The sequence below is a fragment of the Ochotona curzoniae genome, unplaced genomic scaffold (genome assembly GCF_017591425.1).
Source record: "Ochotona curzoniae isolate NIBS_2020 unplaced genomic scaffold, NIBS_Ocur_1.0 scaffold_1852, whole genome shotgun sequence".
In the NCBI taxonomy this organism is placed as follows: domain Eukaryota; kingdom Metazoa; phylum Chordata; class Mammalia; order Lagomorpha; family Ochotonidae; genus Ochotona; species Ochotona curzoniae.
Window position 1 is genome coordinate 23206158 of NW_024467087.1, and position 9029 is coordinate 23215186.

The 9029-nt window shown below is 41.5% G+C and overlaps 1 pseudogene; it reads right to left on the reverse strand.

Moving 5' to 3' along the window:
• Positions 1 to 5139: 5139 nt before the first annotated feature.
• LOC121169490 lies at positions 5140 to 8109 on the reverse strand (annotated as a pseudogene).
• Between the last annotated feature and the right edge of the window lie 920 nt (positions 8110 to 9029).

Consider the following 9029-nt stretch of genomic DNA (forward strand, 5'->3'; position numbering starts at 1 on the left):
TGAATATTTTTAATGCACTTGAGTATACTGATGAGCAAACCAACCGGTAATACACTACCAACCAGTAAGATATGAGGGTACATATCACACTCTGCCTACTTCACCTGAACTAGGTGTGACTGTCTCTCACATGGGTGGCAGGATCATCTCCTGCTATTAGCTCAGGCATAAAAAGCACGTTTGTTGTTTTTCTGAAATTTAAATGTAACTTCATGTTCTGTATTTATCTGGAACTACCTGTGGTGGGCAACCAAATCTTTTTTGAAGTAATGCCTCACTGTGAGTCTGAAAGATACAGTTCAGGCCTCCTATTATGGAAGCCTAGGGGACACATTTGGCCTCTTTCTAAACCCTTGGTGGCCAAATCACCCATGGGGAGCCAGGCTGTCATCAAAGACTTTGAATCTTGAGATGTTTATACAGGCACTGGCACTATTGATTTCACTTGTACCAACTCTGTCTAACAGGGACTATACAAGTCATTTTGAGAGTAGAGGATTCCCAAGGTGGCAGTGTTTCATTGCAATGGCATACAGAGATGCATGAGACTAATCAAGTTGATCTTAAGGCATGACCTTGACTTTGTTCACTACTGACCAGCCTCTATTGCTTCCTGTCCATTTTCATATCTCGATCCATCTGACTTCCAATAATTTGCTTACTTCAGCTAGAGTCAGCTTATGTTCCTTGCAATCAAGAATGCAGGTATTTACAAATTAAAGCTCATACAGACTAGAGAAAAATTGAAATGATGTCTAAGAATTTTTATTCCTGAGAATGGCCATTATCCATCTATTATCTATCTTATCTACCAATCATCTACTATCTACCTAGCCATCATATCATCAATCTATAACACAACAAAGGAATTTATATGAGGATAATTCAAAAAGTTTGTGAAAAGTGTGCATTACAATTTTTTAAGATTTATTTTTTATTGGAAAGACAAATATACAGAGAAAGAGATACAAAAAGAAAGATCTTTTATCCACTGGTTCACTCCCCAAGTGGTCACAAAAGCCAGAGCTGAGCTGATCCTAAGCCAGGAGGTCTCCCATGCAGGTGCAGGGTCCTGGGTTATCCTTGACTGTTTTCCCTGGCCACAAGCAGGAAGCTGGATGGAAAGGGGTGCAGCAGGGACATGAAGCAGTGCCCATATGGAATCCCAGGTGTGCAAGGTGAGGATTTAGACACTAAATTACTGGGTTCTAGTCTGTCTGTCTTTCTTTTTCTTTCTTTCTTTCTTTCTTTCTTTCTTTCTTTCTTTCTTTCTTTCTTTCTTTCTTGGTTGATTTATTAAAAAGGCTGATTTATGGAGAGGAGAGACAGAAAGATCTATCCACTGGTTCACTCCCCAAGTGGCAGCAATGGCTATAGCTGAGCTAATCCACAGCCAGGAGCCAGGAGTTTCTTCCAGGTCTCCCATGCAGGTGCAGGGTCCCAAGGCTTTGGGCCATCCTCAACTGCTTTCCCAGGCCACAAGCAGGGAGCTGGAAGGGAAATGTAGCATCTGGGACACAAACTGGCACCCCTATGGTATGCTGACATTTGCAAAGTGAGAATTAGCCATTGAACCATCCTGCCAGGGTCAAGTCTTTTTTTTTTTTTTCCTTGTAATCAAATGACTGTTGCTTGAGGGATAGGCATTTAGAATTTTCTGGAATAAACATCAGATAGTGCTTAGAGGTTATATATTCTTGACTGTGGCCTACCCAAATAACAATGGTTAAGACTACTAGCAACAACACAAGATCAGCAGCCATGGCAAATATTAAGGAAGGCTGAATATGTGTGGGGAGGGAATTTGGGGAGGGAGTAAGGGAAATCCCAGAACCTATGGAATTGTATTATAAAATTAAAAATAAAAAAGAAAATGTGTTGGACATTGTTCTGTTTTATAGCATCAATTCATTCCTTACAACCATTAAGGAGTGTAATCTATTTTTAAAAATATGTATGTATTTATTTATTTGTTTATTGTTTGTTTATTTGTAAGGCACAGTTCCAGGGAGGGGAGGAGGGAGAGAGAGAGGGAGTTTGCATGCATTATTTCATTCCCTAGATGTCTGAAATGGCCAGCACTTGGCCAGGTCAAAGCAAGGAGCCAGGAGCTTCTTACAAGTCACCCATATGGGTGGCAGGCGCCCAAATACTTGGGCCGTTTTCTGCTACCTTTCCCAGGTACATTAGCAGAGAGCTAGATTGAAAGTGAAGCAACTGGGACATAAACAGGAGCCCATTTGGGATGGTAGCTTAATTCACTATGCCGTAACACAGCCCTGAAGGGATGTAATATCATTATGCACATTTTGTAGAAGAGGAATCCTAGGCACATCCTCGTTAAATAACTTGTTCAAGACCAAAAAGCTAACTTAAGGATGAAGATTTGACTCTCAAAAGTCCAACTCCAAAATTGGTGTTCTTAACTAATCTGCTCTACTATGTGGCATTGTTATAGTACAGTTATCACTTACTGATTTTCTACTATGAGCCAGATTTAAAGCCAGGCCTCCCGTATTATGAGGTTGTCATTACCATTTTCCTTCCTTAGATTCCTCCCTATTTTATAAACTACACGAGATGTGAAAGCCAAAGACACAATTGGAGCCTGGCTCATTTGGGCTCTTGTATTACTCATTAGGAGGCTGCTGCTTCAAGATCAAAGAAAGTAAATTAGGGAGCCCCCACAATGTGCAGCATAATTAACTTATGGAGAACAATTTTCTTATTCTGACAAAATGATTTTTTTCATAATTGTCTGGAAAAGCAAACTAACTTCAACACAGGAGAAAAGCTCATGACAGAGGAGTAGTGACATGGAAAAGTAAATCTACGAAATTTTTAAAAGTATCAGATTGGTTCTAGGAGAGGCAGGTAGATGTAATACAATAGATAGCCTGGGGCCAGGGCAGTGGCTCGAAAAACTAATCCAACGCTTGTATCCCAGTGGGTGTCAGTTTGTATCCTGGCTGCTCCACTTTCCGTCCAGCTCCCTGCCTGTGGCCTGGGAAAGCAGTTTAGGATAGCCCAAAGCCTTGGGACCCTGCACCTGCATGGGAGACCGGGAGGAAGCTCCTGGCTCCTGGCTTTGGATTGGCTCACCCCTGGCCTTGGGGCCACTTGGAGAGTGAATAAGCAGACAGAAGATCTTTCTCTCTCTATCTCTTTCTCTCTGTAAATCTGCCTTCCAATCAAATTAATTAAAAAAAAAGAAGAACAGACAGTCTGGAAACAAAGTGAAATATACATATGCAAAAATATATGTACATACGTATAGATGACATTTTAAGGTGAAGGAAAGATCACACATTATTGAGAATGGGAAGTTTTATTTAATAAAGGATAACAGGATGATTTAAAATCTGAATGAAAACAAATTTTTATGTATATAAAAGATAACATTTTAAAAGTGATAAAATGAGATGTATCCATCTGATTCCTGTTATGAAGAAGGCAAATATGTGATAGCAGAGATCATAAAGGGAGAAATTGAAGGGTATATTTACATGAAAGTGAAGTCTTCTGGACATTAAGAAATGGCACAAAAAAAATGAAAGACAAAACCAAAACTGAGAAATCTAGCAATAAATATTAAACATAATTGGTTTATACCTGGTGCAATCAACCAGAGTGGCAAAGAATTAAACAGATGACTCAGGAGGGAAAACATGCAAATGTGCAATGAAATATTGACAAATCTTGACCTCATTTGAAAAGCATAGATGTTTTTAAAATTTAATTTTTGACAAATTATCATCATTGCGAGCTAAGTGGGAATATCATATTTGCAGAGTGTGAGATGGCTAAATTAAGCTAGTTAACATTTCTATTACATTAACCCTTCTTTGTCCTTGCTACCTAATGGTAGGTTGCTACCCTTTAATTAATATCACTCCAACCTATTCCCTCAACCCCATTCCCAGCCTCTGGTAACCACTCTTCAACTCCCTGCTTTCTATAAGTTTGTTTTAGATTCTGTATATAAGCAACAACACACGGTATTTGTCTTTTTTTTGTGCCTGACAGTAAAGTTGTCTTACAGATCATTGGTGTCAGCATTAAAAAGCATTTTCATGTACCAGTGAGGAACATAAATTGGTTTGGCCTTTCTGCATGGCAATTTAGAAAGATACATCAAGAGCATTAAGAAAAGTTCAGACCTTTTATCCCCAGAATTTCATTTCCATAGAGTTTTAAGTAGATTGTTGTCCAGGTCTTTGGTATTGATTTTGACCTCATGACTAATCAGGGGAGAATTATTAGAAAAGTAATTAGTTTAAATAAATTATGGGACAAATAACCCAGTGGTATATGGTCATTGTAAGTGATGTTCACAAAAAGTTTTAGTGACACAGTAAAATATATGAGAATAAAATACATTTTCCGTATGAAATGGCAAACTCCTGGAAACAAAGCAAATCCATAACAATTAAAAAGATACAATCAATGATCAAAACCTTTTGTCATATGGGCCACCTTTGAAAAAATAAAGGTTTTTTTTAAAAAAAAACCTTTAATTTTGGTGACGTTTACATATTGATTAGGGTGAGAAGGGTCGAGGATTAGGGGAAAGTGGCTGAGACCATTGTTTCCAAATTTTCTCTTCCTTCTTCCTAGATCGGAGGAAGAGGGGAGGAAAGCGAAAAGCCGCACCTGGCCTCCAAACTGCCTCAGTACTGGGAGATGGAGAACAGCCACCTGAAGAAGTTGTTTTATGATAAAACAACCTATCAGTAGTTTGAGACTCAGAATGTGGATCAAATGGCAAGGCAGGTGGATAAGGATTGAATTCACCTTCCTTTATTTGCCTTTGATGCCATTTTCTTCCAGCAGCCTCCTAGAAAAATTTTATCTAAGACAATAAACAAGTAAAGTATGTTATGCTCTGTTATGCTTGGCGAGAATGCATATTTTCCTAGGGCTATTTGAATATTAGTATAGGCCAATGTTGTAGCCAATAGAATGAATGAAAAATGGCCTGATATTCAAGCTTATTCAACCACCTCCCTTCACCAGCTGCCTTCTTTTCTGCTCCTCCATCTTCTCTTTCTCTTCCCTCTCCTCCTCCGCACTCCTCTTTTTTTCTTTTAGTTTTCAAAAATCTTATTTAAGTACAAATAAAATGTACACCCAAGCTTTTCATTCATTTTCTTCACTGTGCAGCCTGGCATTGGGGTTGTTGACTCTGCTAGCCAGCTGGGTCACTGTCTCCATGATGACTTTGAGCTTCTTGGAGGAAACATGAGCAATCTCTGTACAGTAAGATTTGGGGCCTAGCAACAGCACCCCAGCTCCTTGACACTGTGAACCAGGAACCCCTAGAAGGTACCAGGCAACCTATGCTTTGTTTTCTTTTTGCTCCTGTAACCAATGTTGGGTATCAAGATCTGATTTTAAATGTGTTCCACACCCTGTTATCAATGCTGCAGGGTTTCTGCCAGTTACACTTAATCTTGAGACACTGATTGGACTGACACCAGATGAAAGTTTTGGTCCTCTTTTTGATGATCTTGTACTTCACCAGAGGTCTGAGGGCAGCCACTATGCTGATTGGAAGGCTGACACTTCCACAGGTAGTGCCAAGGAGGAGGAGCCCCTTGCCAGCCTTTAACTACCACCCCGCTATATAAACTGAGCTACCTAACCTATCTCTTGCTTGCTCAACCTAACAGATTTACTTATTGTACCCTGTTGCCCTACATCCAAGTGCTTGATACATGCTGGAGAGTCCCAGGATTTCCTTCCATCAGAAGCCTTCTTGTCCACCTCCTCAATTCCTACTCATTTTCCATGCCCACCTATATCCCACTCACCCTTAATTCTTTTCTCATTCATTCCATGACAATTTCTATTTTTCCTTTTTTAAAGGTTTTTTTTTTATTTGAGAGGAAAAATCACAGAGAGAAGGAGAAATAGAGAGGCCTTCCATCTGTTGACTCACTCCCCAAATAACCAAAACAGCCAGAGCTGAGCTGACCTTAAGCCAGGAACTAGGACTATCTTCTGGGTCTCCAGCATGAGTGCAGGGACCCAATGCCTTGGGCCATCATCTGCTGAATCTCCAGGCCATTAGCAGGGAGCTGGATTAGAAGTGGAAAAGCAGCCAGGACAGGAATTGGCACCAGAGATGGAGGCTTAGCTTACTATGTCGTGGTGCCAGTCCCCCATGACAGTTTCTTGAGCTCCAACTATCTTTTTGACACAGAGAGATATAGGTACACAAGATACAATGGTGGCTAAAACATCCATGGGTCTTGGTTTAATGGAACTTAGTTTATAGGGAAAAATGACATAAAAATAAGTAGACATATGTGTAACAGTTACACATTGTGATACATCCAGTGTAGGAAAAGAACTGGGTGCAGTGAGAAAGAACAATGAACCCAGAGAAATAGCTCCCTTGAGTAGCCTAACTGTCCTTGATCTCTCCTTAATGAAAGTCTACAAGGCCTTAGTATTAAGACCTCCACTCAAATATGTTTGACACGCTGGTGTTATGTACACCAAATCCTGTGCAGTAATAATACCATGTACCTCTGATTGAGCAGACACCATAATTATAGCACTGTGTTCTTCACTGTATGTAGGTTCTTCCACTTAATCCTTAGTGCTAGTTTATGGAGGGTAGACATTGTGGCATAATGGGATAAGCCACTGCTTGGGACACCCCAAAATTGGAGTTCATTTACTCCTCTCTTAATGCACCCTGGAGGCACCAGATGATGTCTCAAATGCTTGGGTCACTGTCACCTACATGGGAGATTGAGATAGAGTTCTGGACTCCTGGTTTCGGCCTGGCCCATCCTTGACTGTTGGAGCCATTTGGAGAGTAAACTAGCAGATGGGAGATATCTCTCTTTCTCTGCCACTCTGCCTTTGAAGCAGATGAAAAGAAATAGGTACTAAAAATGAATCTATGAAAGAAGTATTCTTTTCACCCTTTCATAAATGAGAGAACTGAGTCACAACACAGTTCCAACACTTCCCCAAGATCATTCATTTAACATCTAAGGTGGAACTCAAATCCCAGTTTTCAGGATCTTGAGTTCCCCCACTTAACCACTACACTATATTATATTCTATGACTAGGTGCTTGCGGTGTGTGTGTGTGTGCGGGGGGGCTGGCATTCACAGCTGAATAAATCACTTAGGGATCGGTCATCATGGCCTGACCATATCATGCCATCCTCCAGTGATCACCTTGGTGTCCAAGGAAATAGCATTGGAATTCACCTGGCTGGGGGTGGGGTTAAAATGCATGGGCATTGAGACTCACCAGACACGTGATAGCATGTTTATCTGGGTCCTGTATAACTCGTGTCTGATGGTGTAGTTGGAGGACAGCCTGTCCCAAGGCACAGAGAAGAAAATAACAGATTTTTGAAGAACAGGCAATGTGCTGTGGCTGTGCCTGAGATTGGAGCCAGTGCAACAGGGCTGGGGACCCAGGCTACACAGATCTGGTCTGTTCTTGTTCAGGTTTGGGAATATGTACCTTCTTTTCCTAGGAAAAGAGTCCTTCAGCATGGGGATAAAGCCTGGCACCGAGGAGGGCATGGAGACAGAGGGCTGCATGGCACTCCCCTGCTTTCCAGAGAACAAAGACAAAAATTAGAGCAAGTGTGATAAATACACTCAAGGCAAACTCTATCTCCTACTGGGCCACTGCTCTGTATGTTGGGGGACAGCACACGAAAGGAAAAATCAGTCCTCAAGCAAGGAAGTTAACTCATGAGCCAAGTGCATGCTTCCTTGGGTCCCATTACTCCTTTCAGCGACTAGATGGAAGACCTCTCTCTCTGTCTTTCCTTCTCTCTGTAAGTCTGCCTTTCAAATACAAATAAAACAAAGTATTTATTTAAATAAAAGGTTTTTAACCATTCACTGAACAACCATGGCTTGTTAATCTAGGGGAATCACAAATATCTTCCAAATCACAAGAACATTTTCCCATGGAAATCAGGAGATATAAATTTAAAACTGAACCAGCCACACCATCCTGCTTCCTGCCCTTCCCCCTTGCCCTCTGGAGGAATTCTGCTGATTCTCAATGCTCGTCTCAGCATTAACCCCCTCGTGGTTCTGCTCCTTGAAGTTGATGCATGTCATTACACGGTCAAACTGGAAAGATCATTGGAAAACAGAATCATACCTCTCTCTCTCTCTCTTTCTCATTTGATAAAGAAAAATGCCCCCCCCCAAAGGAGAAAGGGCTTATTTACCCAAGAACTCCTTTTCACTTTGTGGCAGGATTCTGTGCAGAGCCTGGAGACCTCGCAAGGATAGCTCTGCACTAGTTCTCTGGGTTTAGGAGACTGATAAGGCCCAGTATTAACAGCAATGTTGAGATGATTGGCCAGGATATCTCCTGGGTTTATATTAAAATGGTTGTGAGGCAGGCCAAGCATGACCACAAGCTCTCTTCCAGGACTGTCCCATAGCAAAAGGCCTTTCCTGACCCAATAGCCAGGCAGCAGTGAAACCCAGCATTGGCATATATATACTTCTTGTACCTTTCCTGTTTTATGGGGGATGATTTTGGTGCCCTGTACACGCTGCTGGGGAGAGCAATCACACAGTCAGGGAGAGAAGATGGCCTGGAGAGTTGTCTCCGTCTCTCACAGAGCCCTGGGAATGGGTACTGTGCCATAAACCTTTGTTGAACTGATTTGCGCATGGCTCTGAGGGGAAAGATTCCCTGCAGTGTGGATGAAGAGGTGTGCTGGACTGTGCATTCAGAAAACTGCTGACAACCTGTTCAGCAAGGGGAGCTGAGTTACTGTTATTGGGCAGATGCTGAGGAAAAGCATGCTCAGGCCTAGAATCCCAGGGCAGAGGAACACAATTTATGCTTATGCCATAGTTCTACAGTAGTACTGCCAGGCCCACTGCAACCTTAGGTCATTTGAAGCGCTGGCAATCAATCCCTTTCATGGGCTTTGTAGCATTGTTTTAAGTTTAGTTCTGGTAGATTTGGTTTAAATCTCTCATTTCCACCTTGTAGCTTCATTATTAGAGAAATGAATCTC